Source organism: Protopterus annectens, chromosome 2.part1 (genome assembly GCF_019279795.1).
Source record: "Protopterus annectens isolate FY-2018-M chromosome 2.part1, PAN1.0, whole genome shotgun sequence".
Lineage (NCBI taxonomy): Eukaryota > Metazoa > Chordata > Ceratodontiformes > Protopteridae > Protopterus > Protopterus annectens.
This window is the reverse complement of record NC_056729.1, coordinates 902,493,405-902,512,825: the sequence shown is the minus strand read 5'-3', so window position 1 is coordinate 902,512,825 and position 19,421 is coordinate 902,493,405.

Below are 19,421 nucleotides of genomic sequence, written 5' to 3'. Positions count from 1 at the left end.
GAATTTTAGCTTATTAAATTACATTGTCACAGGATAACTACCTTTCAAGCATGGATATTAGAATTATACTAAATTGGAAATTAATGGAGATACACTTCAGAGAAACTTGCATGTGTGTGATTTTAATTATTCTGGGAAAACATTCTTATGTAAACATCAATATTTCTTTTTGTAAATATATTTCAGATGGATACAGTTGAATGAGCTGAGTAATACAGGCTGGTTTACGATACATACATACTTAGCAAACCACTGGAACTGGTACTTTATAAAAATAATAATCCGAGAAGAAAATGACAAGGAAGCCCAGGACTAATGAATGAATGTTTTTAATGCTTTTAATGCATAAATATCATGGTTTAGTGCTTTCTTCAATACATGACATCTTTAGAACCATTGAATACCATGTAAAAAACAGTATTATACCATGACCCTCCATTAATATTCCAAAACGTGCACGCTGATTGGCCAGCGTGCACGTTGTAAATCGACTTATACTAATGGAAAAAGGTCCGGTCGCCCGGACTTTTTCCATTAGTATAAGTCTTTATTTAAAACACTGTCTCGCTATGTTAAAAGAGTTTAACATAGCGACACAGGTTTAAAAAAAGCAACGGAGATCTCCGTTGCTTTTTTTAAAGCTGTCTTGATATGTTAAACTCCTTTAACTTAAACTCCTTTAAAATAAGCAACAGAGATAAAAAAAAAGCAATGGAGAAAGCAAGATCTCCGTTGCTTTTTACTCTGTTTCGCTATGTTAAATGGGTTTAACATAGTGAGACAGCTTTAAAATAAGCAACTGACATCTCCGTTGCTTATTTTAAAGCTGTCTCGCTATGTTAAACCCATTTAACATAGCGAAACAGTAAAACGCAACAGAGATCTTGCTTTCTCCGTTGCTTTTGGCCACAGCTCTGATGTACTGCGTGAGCATGCGCAGTACATCAGAACTGCCGCGGATACCAGACAGCTGCAGAAGGGCAGCAAAGAGGCATTATACAATGCCATTATTTAAGAAAAGTAATTGTTTCTTTTCTTAAATAATGTCATAGTATAATAGCAATAACCCACTTCTGGGTGTGGGTAATGCGGGATTACCCATGGTTGTCTTTGTTTGGTCCCTCGGGCTTCGTCCTTGGGACCAAACCATGCCAACCGTGGGTAAATCCCGCATTACCCACACCCAGGCGTGGGTTATTGCTATAACGAATAAAAGCTGTTGTAGACCCCCCAGTATATTATAACCAATCACAAATGAAAAGGAATAAAAATCCCCCAATCATATACCACAAATTATGTCAAATCAAATTTAAAAGCTACCTGCAGAGAAATCCAGTCCTGTTAAACCATTATAAATACAAAAAACCCTGTTATTTGTTCATGACTCCTGGGCTTTCTGGTCAACTTTTACTTGGATTACATATTGTACATCTTCACAAGGCATAACTGTCCAGAAAAACATAGCTTGGATATGTGATGAGTCATGATGATTATAACAACATTATTGTGCCCATTATAACAAATTGGATACATATTAGCTTGAGGTTATATGTGGAAAAATTAATGATATATGCTAAACAGAAATGTTTACTTATGCAAGCATTACTGATAAATTGCAAAAAAATATGTTTAAGAGAATCATTTTCTTTACTGTTGTAGTCTTAAATGTCTTGACAAATGGGATTTTTGCACCCATTGTAAAAGCATATTTTAGCTGGATTTGAACTCTTAATCAACAGTATTTGTTATCTAAACTCATTGTTCTTACACCTTGTGCCACAGAGTTACGTATTTGGAGGTGGAATTTCTCCAGTCAGTACTGTCTGGAATGCTGAGGAAAGCACACTGTTGCTAGGTGTAACTGCTCTAAATACTGCGGCCTAAACCAAATCTTTCACTTTTTTCCTTAGGTAGTAAACTGTGTTTGCACACTGCCAAGCAGAGAGAAAATGCAAATAGACATGACTAAACAATAAAACATATTTCATACTTTAAGTAATTGCAATGTGATCTATAAACACAATTCAAACAATGCTTCATCTGCCTCTCTCTTTCTCAGTTCACTTCAGTTACACTTTGTGCCACAGTGCAGAACTGTTCACAGAAACCCTATACACGCATGTTAATAGATGCATAGAGGCAGCTGTACCACTCAGAAGTACAGAACTAACTCAAAAAACAAGTTGCCCTGGTGGAATCACAAAATCAATAGGCTGTATAACAGAAGGAAGAAAATCATGGCAAAAATTAGGAGATGCAGTACTCAGCAGGATAAAAGCACTTTAATCAAACTAAACAAACAACTTAGAGGATAAATAAAGTCTACCAAAGCCAAATTTGAAGTAAATTTGGCCTTCCAGGCCAAGGACATCCACAAGGCATTCTTTAGCTTTGTCCTCAACATCAAAGACAATGCACAATTGTGTGCAGAGCTCTTTGTAAATGGAGCCGTCTATATTGAGTCAGAAGATGTAGCAAACCTACTAGCTGACAAATTCAGCTCCAACTTTACCCTTGTCTCCCTCTTAACCTTCCCTCAGAAAATTCCATTAAATAACCCCCCCCCCTGCTATCACAAGGGAAAGGTCCTTTATGCTCTCTGTTAGGCTAAGAACACTGCATCAATGGGCCCAGACAATATCCTAGGATGCCTTCTAAATAGCATGAAACACAACCTATCAGGCCCTCTGGAATTGCTATTTAACCGTAGCCTCCAAACAGACTTTGTGTTTCCTGAATGGAGAACTGCAACAGTCATCTCTCTGCACAAATGTGGGCAATCTAGAGACCCAGGAAACTAAAGACCCATAAGTCTCACTAGTCTTATATGCAAAGCCATGGAAAGAATTATCATGGAATTGATCAAAATGATATATTATACCTCCAGAGTTTGGAACCAACCCAGCTAGGTTTCCTCAAGGGCAGGTCATGCTTACTCAACCTGGTGGACTTATTTGAGAAAGTCACCAAAGCAATGGATGAGGGCAAATTGGTTCACACTGCCTACCTAGACCTGGCCAATGCATTTGACACAATGCCCCACCTGGGCAATGCTGACAAACTCAAGAGGTTAGGTACAAACCTGTATGTTACCCGGTGGATAGCCAAATGTCTCAAAGACAGGACCCAGGAAGATAAAGTTGTGGAGTCTAACAATACAAAGAGGCCAGTCAGAAGTAGAATCCCTCAAGGATGGGTCCTTGGACCACTTCTTTTTGACATTTACTTCTCTGAAGTCAATGTCAATGTCATTGGTCTCTGGCTGACTAAATTTGTAGATGACTGCAAATTAGGAGCTGCCATTGAATTCCACACTGACACAAATGTTCTCCAGGAAGGGCTGACACAGACAAACAACTGATGTCAGAGCCATGTACTAAAACTAAATGCCACGAAATGCATAATAGTATCCTCTGGGAAGTCATCCACCCATGGTGACTATCATATTGACAACACATCCCTTAGAGTTCATTCAGTAGTCAGGGACTTCGGGACACATATAAACAGTACTCTAGCCTTTGACCATTATGTGTCTACAGTGGTGAGGAAATTATTTAGTTTTATTTTTACTTAACATTTGTTAACCGGAAAGTCCAAGTTGTAATGAGCCAATTGCATGTCTTTGTAACGGGGGAGGAAACTTGAGCACCCAGAGAAAACCCACATGAATGCAGGGAGGACATGCAGACTCTACACAGAAGGCACCCCAGCTGAAAATCAAAATCTTGATGTGAGGCGACAATGCAAACCACTGCACCACCATGCCGTCCAAATTATTCTATGTTGCACAACATATAAACAAAGGTATGGCATCTAGGTCCAAAGAAGTCATTGTTCCATGGTATTTAGCTTCCATTACAGCTATCATTGAGTACAGTGTCCCCTCTGGCATGTACCTAACCAGACATATCCAATAAATGGAATGTACACAGAAGTTCCTCACTAAAAGAATACAGGGCATACATAAAATGTCCTGTGCAAGCAACCTCAAGACCCTATCCCTGTATACTGTATCCTACAGGCTGTTGAGAGGAGATCTATGTCTGGCATACAGGGTATTGTCATACCCCCACTCTGATAGACCACCTGCATATCAGCAAAACAAATAGCACAAGGCTTAGCCATTCTAAAGACTTAAACCTTGCCTGTGATATAAACAGGGCTTGCTAGAGAGACAGGTATGTATCCCAGAGACTACCCCATCTCTAGAAAAGATCCTCATCCATGTGAAGCAGAGTTCCTCCCTAACCCAATTCAAGTATAACGTGTACAATTGGATGGAGAACAGGAAATTCATCCCTGGCCTGACATCAGTGAATCAAATGGACACAGGCAATCTGTAAATGGCTCATCTCACAGACCTCTGAGGGTACCAGAACTTGTCACAGATTTGGGATGCATGGCTAGGGTTAAAAAGGCCCTGGTGGCTTTTAGCCTAGTAAATACCCATGAACTTATGAACCTATAAACAGAACTGTACATCTGTGAAGTACATTCTGTGCAGTAAGTTTGCAGAGGGATGCACAACAACATCAGGCACATTTGTTCTACATAAGCAGCCTAAGCAATTTTTTTTCATTTTTGTTCCATAGGCAGTAAGCCATTTTTGTGCATTGCTGAGTGGGCAGCAAATATAGAAGGCATCAGAAAAAATATACTATAGAGGGAAAAAAGGATGATAGCAAATTAATTGCAGTGAATGGGTATATGTAGTAATGACAAGAGCAAGAACTACATGCACGTGACACAGTCAGAAATGTACTCTGTGAAACACATTACCAGACCTGTAGCTACTTGCAAAGAAGGTGAAACTGGACAGGCAAAAGCTTACATGTTGTTAGCAATAGTGGCAAAAGTTGCTTTTTAAACAACAAAACTGTGGTATAACAAAATATGATTAAATATGTATTCAGACTCTAAAAATTATCAGTGAAGTGGATTCAAACCATGTATCAGCTATCCTTTTTCTCTGAGATCACTGCACTTACACCTTGTGGCTCAGAAAAATTTACCTGCCAAGTGTATTTTCTTCACAAGTTTTTCTAACAAAGCAGCTTTATTGTCTTACAACAGGGGCCTGTATGGATTTGAACACTCGAACAAGGGTAGTCAGAACAATCATTTAAGAATATTTCCCATACTTGCCACAGACAAAGACAAATATTAGCTAGCAGAAAATGAGTCTGGATGTAATGATAATGTGACATTGTATCACGTTGCATTGAAAGTTCAACAGAAACAAGTTATGAATGTTATCCTTCCTCATTGATAGCAAATGTCTGTATGACTGGGATATTACAAGCAGTTTGGATACCCATGTACTCATGCAATATTAAACAAAGACTGCAAACACTACAGATGCAGTCTTTTCCTTTTTAATGGTGCCTCATTCGCTTATCTATGGTTTCCTAATTGCAACTCAAACTATGTTTTATTTCATGTGTTATCTTTATCAATGTGTAAAGTACTTTGTTGAATATGAACAACATTTCTTACTAGCAGCCAGTAACTGTGGTCATCAAAGCCAGCATTTGAATGTTAGGAATGTCACTGTCCTAAATCACTCAATATACTTTCAAACATTTTGGTAAGACTCTTCACCCTGACACACCCTCAGTAGTTATACATCATAGAAGGGAGAATGTGATATCTGATTATTCCTGCAGTCAAAGCTATTATAGACACCTGCAGTCCATTAGCAGGGAACACTTCTCAATAATTGTCTGCATTGCTAAGGCATGTGCATGCATGTCCTTACACCATGTTTACATTCCATACACTTAGTGCAGATTGTGGTGTTTAGGAATGCTAAGTATTTCATATATTTTTTTGCATATTCACAGTGCTCACAGTAATGTCTCTGCACTATATAAAGATAAGTATGTAGCTAATGCCTTTGTATAATACCAGGGAGACTGCTTTGATCCAAAGAACTTGATACACAACTTTTAGGAAAATTATGTATTTTCTACACTGCTGTATTTTCAAGTTATGTTGCTATTTTTACATATTGCATTTGGTTTAACATCAAAAGGTAAATTGATCTGACAGATGAAAAGCATTTTTATCTTATATTTTTTATTCCTTTCTTTTACCACAGCCATGTATGCATTACAAATGGTATTCTACAGAATGCTATATGACCTATTTTTAGTTTGCATTTAATCTGATGTTTGTACAATTATCATAGATGAGTGCATTCTAACATTGCAGGAAGGTCTCAAATGAAATAATATGCAAGCTTACAGAAATGCTGGGGAGCTCTCCACTAATCACTTGTCACACCCAGTGTTAAAATAAAAACTTTTTATTATGTTAGCGCTTTCGAAGGGCACAATGTCCCAACTTCTTCAGACAAAATTTAGACATAAAAGCACACCTTTATTTATACATATAAAATTAACTAATGATTGTCCAATTAATCAATCAGTATGCTCATTCATTATACATTGTATCTGCTAAGCATCAGTATGAAAAACCTTTTTACTTGCTGACAACTCAAACCCTATATATTGCAAAGACATTATTGCTCAAAATACATGGACAGCTATTACAAATTCTAAGATACCCTCTTAAAAGTAATTAAATACCATATTAACTAAACACCTTAACTCAGGTGTATCCATACTTATTCAACTGCTTTAGTGGGAAGTGAATAAAAAATACACATGGTACATTTGTAAAAAATGTATCCTAAAAAATGTCTACTAAAAAATATATAAGCAAAAAACACATATACAAAAAAACACATATACCAAAATATATAAAGACATATAAAGACATGTGAAAACTACACACATTACTGATGTTGTCACAAAACGTATTTAGTTATTCAAAAAATAATTGTGCAAAACAGTTGCAACACTATTATACATGTTGCCAAAGCATGTTCAAGCCTAACAGCATCACCTGTGTAAGGCCTTTAATTTTAATATGCTACTAATTGAGACATATTCGTTAAGCCTAGGAAAAATATATGCAGAAGTCCTAATCTGCCATAATAATTCTTGCTCTTCTAGAAGTAGCTGCCAAGGTCCCCCTCTTGGACCTAAACAAATTTGTTGTAATACTATAAAAGTAAACTTGTGTGTGGGATTCTCTTTAATGTGTCTAGCAAGGGCGTTATTCATATCAGCCTTACCTATACTGTAATTATGTTCATATATTCTTTGTTTCAACCTTCGTTCAGTTTTCCCTATATAAAAAGAGGGGCATAGCTCACAACATGCTGCATAAACTACTCCTTTGGAGTCACAATTGTGTCTACCAATAGGTTTATATGTTCTATCCCGAATCTTAATGTCAATACCCACTTTAATGACTCTACATTGTGGGCATACTCCACATTTCTTCATACCTAATGGTTCACGTTGCATACTTCTACTATCTTTGCAGCTACTCCTTTCTAACATGTTTTTGAGATTAGACCCTCTCCTATATGTGAACCCAGGTCTAATACCCAAAATTTTAGAAGTCATATGATCGTCAAGAATAATAGCCCAATTCTTAATAAAAATTTCCTTAATGGACTGAGAGCCCAAAGAAAAAGTAAACAAAAAGTTCAGGTGTTTGTTCATACTTAGTATCTCTTCTGTATGTGTGTTGCTCTGATCAAGAGCTTCAACCCTATCATTATAAATCCTTCTTGAAAGTAGTGGCCTAAAATGCCCTGACTCCCTCTTTATTTTAACCTCCATAGTAATGTCAGCCACCAATCTATTTGGGTAGCCTCTTCTCAGGAACATAGATTTTAGTTTTTCACATTCTTCGAAGAAGTCCGAATCATCGGAGACCATTCTGGCCGTCCTGATGAGCTAACCTTTAACTACGGCCTTTTTCTGGTGATAGGGGTGATTGCTTGAATAATGCAAAAATGCATTAGAATACGTGGATTTTCTATAAATGGTAGCTTTGTATTGTTTATTAGCTCTATCTTTGGTTACCATAACATCCAAATATGTGATATGATCTAATTCTACAGTGTGTGTAAATTCAAGGAAGTCTGTCATGGCGGTTATGTTTGTAACAATACTTTGTATAAGATCTACCCCACCTTTCCATATAAGGCACATATCGTCTTGGTATCTAGTATACCAAAGGACATGTTCTTGAAACATGCTGTTGTTAAAGAGGTAGTTTTGTTCCCAGTATGCCATGACACTGTTGGCGAAACTTCCTCCACAGGGTGAGCCCATTGCTACCCCGGTATTTTGTAAGAAGATCTCCTTGTTAAACATAATGTAATTATTAGAGAGCACCAAATCAAGCAATGCCTCAACCAGGTACACTTTGTTGTCATCAGCCTTTTTATACAGCATGAATTCCCTTGTCCAAGCTATCCCTAAGCTCTGTGGGATAACAGTATATAAATCCTTGACGTCAATAGTCAGGAAAGTGAAGTCATCACTGTATTCAAGTTTATTGATGTTTTCCAGGAAGCTTCAAGAATCGCGGCATATCTGTGGTTCATCACTAATCATAGGTTTTAAAATGTTATCTATACATTTAGCACATGCATATGTTATAGACCCCCTTCCGTCCACAATGGGACGAAATGGTGGATCAATCAGATCTTTGTGTAACTTTGGTGTACCAAATATTGCTGGGCTCCTAGGAGCTGCCATAGACAAATACTGAAAAGTGTCTATGTCTATGGACCCTTCCAGAAATAGATCATCTAACACACCTTTGATTTTTTTATAGGCTATATTGACTTCATTAATACTGGCACGACTGTACACATCAGTACTTAAGTAATAACCCATCTTACTTTCATATGCTGTTTGGTCCATAAATACTAACCCACCTCCATTATCAGGCATCATAACTCTGATGTTACACCGGTTTAATAAACCAATAAAATTACTTTGTTCTTCGCTGATATTAGTGATATGGGAGGATTTCTTAACCCTTGGGTCTCCAAGTCTTCTTAAGTCTACTTTGCACATTTTTTCAAATGTACTTAAGGTGGGTTGCAGTGGTGGGTTAAAAACATTAGATACTCGCAATGCATTAGTTAAGGTTGAATTTCTACCCATTAACACAGCCAGGTTTAGTTTACGGACATACAGCTTTAGGTCCACAATTGTTTTTACAACATTAATCCTTTGGTCAGGAACGAAAGTTAAACCTTTAGCAAAGAAATCAATCATATCTTGTTCAACATTCAAGACAGTGTAGTTAAAAATTTTAAAGTCCCCCTCTGAACTAAGTAGAATCTGGGGCCCTACAGTTACCATTGTGTTCATCTCTTTCTCCTGTTCCTGCGGTTGCCCTTCTGACTCTGGTTCTTTGAGTTGTTCCAATTGTTGTGTCTTGGGCCACTCTCCATTTGAAAACCCTGACCGTTTTCATAGTCATTAAAGTCTGGATGGTTGGCCTCCCCCTGATTAACGCCCTGTTGACGAGCGTTATTATTCCTGATTCTCTCACTACGATGCACTGGTGATACTTGTACATTTTCACCATTAACCCTAGAATGATTATTATTAGATACAGGACTAGGTCTATTAATAGATGAGTCCTGGGGAACAGTCATGTGAGAAACAAGGGGGGGGTGGGGGATAGGCCTTATTATTAGCATACTCAAAAAGGTCTCTTTCAATTTTCTTTTTCTTATTGGCCAAGAGTTTATTCATAGTGGCATCAATACTTGTGTATATTCTGGTGTAATCATATTTATATTTAACAAACTCAGAGTCCTTACATATGTAATGTTCCATGATTTCAAGCTCTGATTTCAAATTTACAATTTGACTGTTGTAATAATTAATGAGTGCTTGCAAAAAATCAAAACCCTGTTTGTCGAACAAACCTATAAGTTTTTGATGAAAAGTGGAGCTACCAATTAAACCTACTGGGTATGTCCATTGTCTCAGTCGTTTAGGAATGATTTTTTTTCCCAATGCACTCATGGAAGTAAGCTACTTCAAGCTGTAGCTTACGACATTTAAACAGTTTCTGATCAAAATTGTTGAGTAAGACAGTTATACTACTCACAGTCACATTTTGTTCATGCCTTTCCTTGTCACTTGTTTCCTCAGAGAAAAAGTCCTTGGAATTAAGAAAGCTAGCCATAGAAGGTATACTACTATTAGAAACAAACCGATTTGGGCTAGCTGCAGCATTTCTGGATGTATGTGTAGGTGAAACAGCCCGATTCACTTCCCCTCTTCCTCCGTTCGTATTTATGTTTGATGTACCAGGCTGCAGTTCCTCCTGCCTGTTACTAGAAATTGAATTAGCCAGTCCCGATGTTGTACTAGGATTAGGTAAGGTCGCCTGAGTCCTACTTGCTCCTTTGAGCTTTTGCGACAGGGCTTCTACCCTGCCAAGTAGTACATAACTGAGTTAAAGTGTTTAGTTAATATGGTATTTAATTACTTTTAAGAGGGCATCTTTTAGAATTTGTAATAGCTGTCCATGTATTTTGAGCAATAATGTCTTTGCAATATATAGGGTTTGAGTTGGCAGCAAGTAAAAATGTTTTTCATACTGATGCTTAGCAGATACAATGTATAATGAATGAGCATACTGACTGATTAATTGGACAATCATTAGTTCATTTTATATGTATATATAAAGGCGTGCTTTTATGTCTAAATTTTGTCTGAAGAAGTTGGGACATTGTGCCCTTCGAAAGCGCTAACATAATAAAAAGTTTTTATTTTAACGCTGGGTGTGACAAGTGATTAGTGGAGAGCTCCCCAACATTTCTGTAAGCTTGCGTATTATTTCATTTGGGAGTTTGTGTTTTTGTGATTGTAGGAAGGTCTGGCATTTTTACATTTATTAGCAGAAATGAGGAACATGTATTCTGCTTGTGGATTTCTACTCGACTTCCCTCCACATCAGTAAAGATGGCAGCTGTAATAGTTTAGTCTTATATTTCTAATGCTAAATTTTGAATTGTTATTGTTAATGCTGCAGTTTATTACATAGTTAAACCTGTTGTAGATTGTTGTTGATATTTGATTTAGAAAATGTTGTTTTTATGGTGGGTGTAGGGCTCTGCTAACTTGTATACAGTTATAGTGAGGATAAACTTTTAAATTGTTGTGCACATGTTGGATGAATGCAGTGACTATTCTGCCTGAGACAGAATATGGCAGCATATGATCAATGAAATTAATGTTGTAGGAAAGCATGGAAGAATGGGCAGTTGACATGATAATCTCTGCACCATAGGGCAACTGCAATTGCCAGGGAACAGGTGGATGGCTACAGGGGATTGTCCTCTTACCAAACCTCTATTAATTTAAACCAAGGAGTTCTTTTCTACTGCCAGAGATCCAGTTAGATCAGCAGAGAGTTCCGACAGAATGCTTGATGGTGGTGCAGATGTGGATGACAAACTCAGATTGTCACAAGCAGACCTTCCATGTACACAAAATGCAAGTGTATTTCTTATATCTTTATATGCATATATCTTAGATGTCTGAGAGAGAAAGAGAGAGAGAGAGAGATTGCAATAACTGTGAGTCAGACTACAGTCATAGAGAAATAATGGAGAGTGTTTTGGGGAGGGAGGTTGGGGAAATCCAAATGCTAATTACATTTTTAGGAGAATTTTTTTTTCTGCTCTTATGAAGGGGGTTGTTCTCTTTTTCCTGTTTCATTTGCATTGTGATACTTAGCAAACTTCTTTCCTTTCCATTCTCCACATTCAGGCACTTCTGGATTGCAGGCTGCCAACCCACCTGCACTTGGTAAATACACATTTAGTTATTTTTACTACTGTATATAAGGTAGATTCAAGTCTATATGAGAGTACAGTTTCTATTGCTTTTGCTTTAGTAACCATTAAAGTTTAACATACCTTTCTTATAAGGAAATATGGGAAAAATTGTATTCTCTGTTTTTCTGTTTGCCTTGTTTACTGCTTGTTATCATAGCTGATCCAGAGTTTGGCACTGTGGAACTCCTACCACCTGATGTTGGAGTATTACTAGCATCAGATGATGGAGGTGGCAATGAAGAGGCACAGTTTGGGGAAGAATGTCAGTCTAACAATGTGTTTGTGGCTTACACTTCTTCTGACCATATTTTGGACACAGTCAGTATGCCTACACATACCCATGACACAGTTGATCAGGCTAGTGTGGTTACTCCAGTTGTAGACCCGGTTGCTTCTCCCAGTAGCCATTGTGAGGGCATGGTGCCACATAAGTGGGTTTTCCAGGTGCTCTGATGAGGTCTGCTGTCCACTCTCCTCCTGATGCTGGTGTGCCATTAGGTACCATCAGATGTAAGTGGAGGGACATAGTGGAGGTACAGGCATGGTCCACCAGGGTGTCCAAAGTGATTATGTACTCTGATGTGACTTCCTGAATTGCATGGGTAAATCCTGAGACAGGATGAATGACACACTGGATTGGGCAATGTCTGTGACAGAACATATGTTGGAAGAGGGTGGGCATCCATGCGGTCTTAGAGCCACTACTTCTTCTGGTGTTAGTAGGTGTGACCATGCAAGATCCCAGTCTCATAGTCAAAGTACATCCACTGCTCCATCAGTGATTGTGATGTCCACACCCAGACATGGTAGGCTATGGGGTTGTGGTCTTGGACATAGTTATAAGGAGAGCTCTTCCAGAACACATCACTCTATGGAATTAGCAATGCAACTCCTGGCAGAGGTAGTTCTAGTGGTCAGGGGTGATGAGGCTGAACTGACTACTCTACCTTCCATGGCTCTCACCTGCCCAAGATGCCAGGATGTAGTGCTAGCACAGTACTTAATTGTGTTCATGCAGACACACACAAATACACACACACACACACACACACACACACACACACACACACACACACACACACACACACACATACATAGACGCACACACACGTACACACACACACACACACACACACACACACACACACACACACACACACACACACATACACACACACACACACACACACACACACACACAAGCATGCACCTATACCCACACATTGTACTGATATGGCTCATGATTGTGTTAGTTACTAGCCCTTTGATCCGATACTGAAGCAATGTAGTACTTGCATTTACTTATTTATTTATTTTTCAACCACCTGGTTGCTGCATACAGTCCTTCATAATTCTTAATTTTAAAACATCATATAATTGTTCTCCAAAACATTAACTTAACTAAAATCCATTCTCACAACTTTTTAAATATGAACATTAATTTAATTTAAAAATCTATTTCTCTAATTTTTATACACAATCTATATTTTCTTAATTTCCTGCAATAGTTTTCCTGTGAATTTTATTTTGACATTTGAAAAATCTTATACTGATGAGCTACTGTAAACATTTTCTATAATTAATCCTTGCCTCCGTTACCATATATCTTATAACTGGGACTCGGCTAAAAAAGGTTCATGGATAACAATCTGAAAATTTGAACTATATACTCACCTGCATGCCTGAATGATATATTAACTTATAAAGAGGACTAAAAGTCACATTTAGCTAAGCTGTAGACCATGTTGGACTTTTTAAGAGAGGCAGGGCTTAACTGTTAATGCTGATAAATGTAAGTTTTGTAAGACCGAAGCCAGATACTTTAGAGTATGTGATAGGGGGAGAGAGGTGATTAGATCCCAAATATACAAAACATAAGCTGCCAAAAACTGGACTATACCCAGTATCAAATAAGAAGTGATAGCCTTTGCAGGGATTGTATTTTTTATTTATTATATTTAGTTATTTATTTATTTTACATTTGTTTACTGGGAAAGTCCAACCGGGCAGGTTGCCCATTTTCAGTGGAGGCCTAGGAAGAAAAGCTCCACAAACAACAGTAAAGTAGTACAATTATTTAGAATAGTACAGACATTGTAAAAATATATATCATGAAAATTAGGAAAATTACAAATCCTGCATTTGACATACAGAAGGGAGAACATAGAGAGCATAACATAAAATGCATTGTTGTTTTACACAGATTAAAAGCAGTAGAGAAAAGTTAGTATTGTGTACATTGTAATTATACAAGTTACCATTGTATGCGTTAGCACAGCTCAAAATACATTGCTGTTATACACCATTCAGTCAGTTTGCTCAGTGGACTTTACAAAGCCTAGGTAATGACATTGAAGACATATTTGATTCTTTTGTTACAATATTATTTTCGTATATAATGTTAATTTACACATTATTCAGTGACTTGAGGTACTGTCAGGTAGTCAAATATGTAAGAGACATGATAAAATACTTAGAGATGATAGAGAGAGGAAACACTTCGAGATAATGTAGAGTGGTCTAGCTAGTTATTAAGAAGGTCATACTTTTGAAGACACATGCAATATTATGGGATCTAAGTGATATTGTTATAGGATTAGTATTGTAGGTTTGCCTTTTTGCACAGGACAGAGTGATATGGATGATTGTGCAAGTAGTTTAGCCTGCTTGGTGCAGTTATGTATCCTTCAGATAGCTAAATCTGATTTGAGGAGGTTTTTGAAGATGAATTTGTTGGCTGTCTTTATAATGTTAAGGGGGTTTGGTGTTCCAAATTTTAGATATATAGTTGGAATAAAGGGAGTCACCTGCACTATTTTTACTTCCAGAAAAGTCCATTAGTGATTTGTTACTAGATCTTAGTGAAAACTCGCTTAGGTATTGGTTTAGTATGCCTTGTAGAGCTGTTTTTTTCAGGTTGGTAGATTATTTGATGAGCTAAAGTAAGTTGGCTGAGTTTGAGCAAGTTGGGTAATTCTAGACAAGATAGTTGTTTGAGGAACTGGCAGTGATGTGCCCTGAAGGTTGAGTCAGTTGCAAACTTTGCTATTTTGTTGTAGCATTTGTCTATTTTGGCTAAGTCAGAGTTATTGCCATTAACGAGTATGGGGGATGCATAGAGAAGTCTGGAGACAAAGTGGATTCTAGTGATGATGGTTATGGTTGCATCTGTATAGAGTTCTCATTTTTTTTGAACTTTTTTATTGTTTGGGCAATATGTAAGTTAAACTGCATGGTTTCGTCAATGATGACACCAAGAAGTTTAGTTTGGGGGACTGGTGTAATATGGGTATTGTTGCTTGATGTCATTTTAAAAGGCGGGATTGGATCTGTGGCTTTAGTGGGGTGAAAAAGCATTAGTTTAATTTTGTTTGGGTTTAGTATAAGCTGTGCATCTAATAGCCATGTTTCTACTGCTGAAAAAGATTCCTGTGTTATATTTTGGAGTTCATGGAGGGTTGGGGCTAAACAGATAAGGATTGAATCATCAGCATACTGGACCAGTGTAGCATGTAGGATAGAAGTAGGAAGGTTGTTAGTAACTAGATTGAAGAAAAGGGGGCCAAGGATGGAGCCTTGGAGAACCCCTAGATTAATAGGCAGAAGAGGAGAAAGGGTATTTTGCCATTTAACAGCTTGCTTATGACCTGATAGGTAGCACTGGAGCTAGACAAGAGTGGAGTAACTTAAACTGAGTTGAGATAGTACAGTTAAGAGTTTGTTATGAGAGACCATATTGAGAGCATTAGAGAGGTCTAACAAGATAGAGGATACAAGGTTACCCTCATTCTGGTGGTGATTAATTGTGATGGTACAACTGCTGAGGGCTGTGGTAGTGCTGTGATTGGGGCCAAATCCAGGTTGGGTGTTAGCTAGAAGTTTATTGGGTAACAGAGGGTTTTGGATTTGAGTATGGATGCACCTTTCTAGAATTTTTGATAAAGGGGATAGGATAGAAATCGGTCGATAATTTGATAATTCAGTAGAGTTTCCACCTTTGTGTAGAGGTATTATGTGAGATATTTTCCAGATACTTGTGACATGTTGTTTTTAGATGGAACAACTGATTAGTATGGACACTGGATATGATATGGCTTTGGCTGCGATTTTAAGGTATTCAGCAGGTAGGTTGTCTGCTGTGAGGGTAGTGATTTTAAGTTTGTTAATATATTTGTATATAGTCTTGTTGGAACTGGTTGCAGGGAAAAGAGGTTGTTTTTATGAGTTAAAGAGGAGAGGTCTGGTGGTGGTGTGGGCATTTTTTATTAATAAGGGCAGTTATGGATTTTGCAACGTACTTTTTGAAATGGGTGGAGATATTCTCAGTGGAGTAATTAGTAGATGGAGGGAGAGTAGTAGTTTTGCCAGGTTGCAGAATTTTTTCAGCCCCAAATTTTTGTCAGTTCTTTTTGTGTTTAGATTGTATTTCATTATCATGATTTTTCTTTTCAAGTCTGATACACTTTTTAGCTTTGTTCCTTAGTTCAAGGAATTTTTGTTGATTATTTGCTGTTTTGTTATGGACCCAAGTTTTCTAAGCGTTACCTCTTTCTTTTAGTAGTAATCTAGTTTTTCTGGTAATCCATGGGGTGTAATTTGACTTTATTCTTACTGCTCTAGTTGGGGCCATGTTATTTAGGATATTTAAGAAGGCAGTGTTAAAATATTCAACTGCAGTGTTGAGGGGGAGGATTTTTTAGTGGGTTCCAATTACAGAGTTTGAGGGTAGTGACAAAGTCTTGGGATATGACTTTTTTGTGTATTGAATTTGTCAGTAAGAGAATGATTTGATGACGTTAGAGGACAGATGTTGGGAGGTGATCACTAAGTGAGTTAGGGAGTATGCCAAAGTTATATGATAGTAGTGGTTGGATAGTAAGTATACAATCAAGGATGGATTCTTTCTTTGTAGCTTTGTCTACCCTAGTTGCATTTTGGATTAATTGGGTCCTCTTTGAATCTATCAAGATTCAACCCTTTACCCTGATCCTGGGTGATTTTAACTACCCAAACATAGACTAGAAGAACTACTCTTGCCAGAACACAAATGCCCAGAGATTCCTTGATTTTGTCAATGCAAATGTTTTGGAACAGCTATCTATACCCCCACAAGAGGAGATAATATGTTGGACTTGGTATTAACCAACATGAGTAACCAAAGCAGCATCCCTGCAGTACCATCCTCCCTTCTAAGATCCAACCATAAAGCAGTCACGTTCAAAGTCACCATCTCCCACGACCCCCCTCTAGCTAGAGTCAATCAAAAACACTTCTCCAAAGCCGATTACAGCCTCCTGAGGGATGGTATAAACAGCTTCACAGCCCCCTCCCCCTATCTAGGAACTGGCACCAGTATCCAGAATTATACCAAATTACTAAATTAACATTTATATAGATGCATGGAATCAGGAATACCTGACAGGACTTAATCATCCTCCACAAGGAAGACTAAACCTGTCTGGTGGACATCTGCAATAAATAAACTCTATAACAAAAGAAAAAAATTGCTGTCCAGGACCAAAAAGGAGCAGGTGCCCAACTGGATACAATCTCTCCTTAGTTTAAACAAGCAAATAAGAGCACCAGTGAAATCCTCCAAAGCAAAGTTTGTGTCCAAATTTGCCACATCTACTAGAGAAAATCATAAGGCCTTCTTCACATATGTCCATAACCTCAAAGGTAGCATCTAGATCTGTTCAGAACCGGTGGTCAAGGGACACTAAATATACAAATGCCATAGATATAGCAAACTTGCTGGCTGACAGATTCAGCAAAAATTTCACATCTCTGTCCACCCCCATCAGTAAATCAGGAAATTCCCAGTACCCGCCCCCTCCCCCTTATATCTAGGGATCAAGTCATCAATGCTCTCTCAAAGGCAAAAACTACAGCCTCCATGTGACCTGATAACATCCCAGGCGGTAATCTACATGAACTCAGGCAGGAACTTGCAGCACCATTAGACACCCTATTCAACCAAAGCCTGCGTACCGATTTTGTCCTAGCTGAGTGGAGGACAGCCACTGTCATCCCTTTACACAAAGGTGGAGTGTCCACTCATCCAGGAAATTATATACCCATCAGCCTAACTAGCCTGATCTGCAAGGCCATGGAACAGATTATCATGGACCTCATTAACAGGGACATTAGCAACCTCCAAACACTCAATCCCACACAGTTTGGCTTTGTCAAGAGGAGGTCATATCTGTTAAATTTGGTCGACTTTTTTGAGACCGTCACCAAAGCCATGGATGAGAGGAAGACAGTGCACACCACCTACCTTGATCTGGCCAAAGCTTTCGACACTATTCCCCACTTGAGCATAATAGATAAACTCTCTCAACTAGGCATCAATCTGTAGGTTACCAGATGGATAGCCATCTGGCTCACTGATAGAATCCACCTAGTCAAAATAGAGGATGCCACCTCAAGCAGTAGACCCGTATCGAGTGGCGTACCTCAGGGTTCAGTCTTGGGGCCTCTGTTATTTGGGATATACTTTTATGAGGTACAGGCCAAAACCAATGGGCTATAGCTGACCAAATTTGCAGATAACTGCAAGTTGGGAGCTGTCATCAATTCCCCTAGTGACACGGACATACTCCAAGAGGGTCTCAGCCAAACAAATGACTGGTGCCATTAATATGGCTTCAAGCTGAATAGAAGAAAAAATGCATCATCATCCCCTTTGGGGAGAGAGATGTCCCCACAAATTATCACATTAATATCAACATTCTAAGCATGCAATCAGTCATAAGGGATCTGGACACCCGGATTGATAGCAGCCTGATCTTTGACCACCATGTTGCTTCTATTGTATGGAAAGCTTTCTACATGGCCCACCTCATAAGTAAGGGTATCTCATCCAGGGATAAAGAGGTCATAAGATCCCTGTATTCTTCACTTATAAGGCTCATTATTGAGTACAACACCCCTTTTGGCATGTACTTCACAAGCAAGGCACATGCAGCAGCTGGAGAGACCACAGAGGTTCCTCACCAGGAGAATCCATGTCCTCAAATATCTACCATACACAGATAGGCTAAAAGCCCTATCCCTCTACTCTGTTTCATACAGACTCCTCAGAGGTGACCTCTGTCTGGCATACAAGATGATATCGGATCCCGCCTTGAGGACTGCTGCATATCCGCAAGTCAAGCGCCGCTCAAGTAATCTGCACATGCAGCCTCAACCTGGTCAGTGACATCAATAGGACTTGCTGGCGGGACAGATTTGTGACCCAGAGACTTCCCCATTTATGGCATAGACTCCCTCTCCACGTCAAGCAGAGTACCTCTTTATTCCTTTTTAAGCTCAATCTGGATAACTGGATAGGGAATAGAAAATACATCTCTGGGTTTCCACCCATGTCCCGGCTGGACAGGGGCATTGGGTGCTGATTTGTCTATGCATGGGCTAAACTCTTGGCTAGTCTTATAAGGGGCTCAGGGTCAATAGCCTAGTAACTTCCTATGATCCTATGATCCTATGAAACCATGGAGATTAATGTAGTCTGTAGGATGAGGTCAGTTAAAAGTGGACCAGTTGATGATTTCACTCAGTATGATAGTCTCTTGTGAGAAACTATTTGATGTCCATTGTAGTATAGATTCTAATGTGTTGGTGTTGTTGCCAGGGGGAATATATGATTTTATAATAATTAGGTTTTTGTTGCAGTTGATTT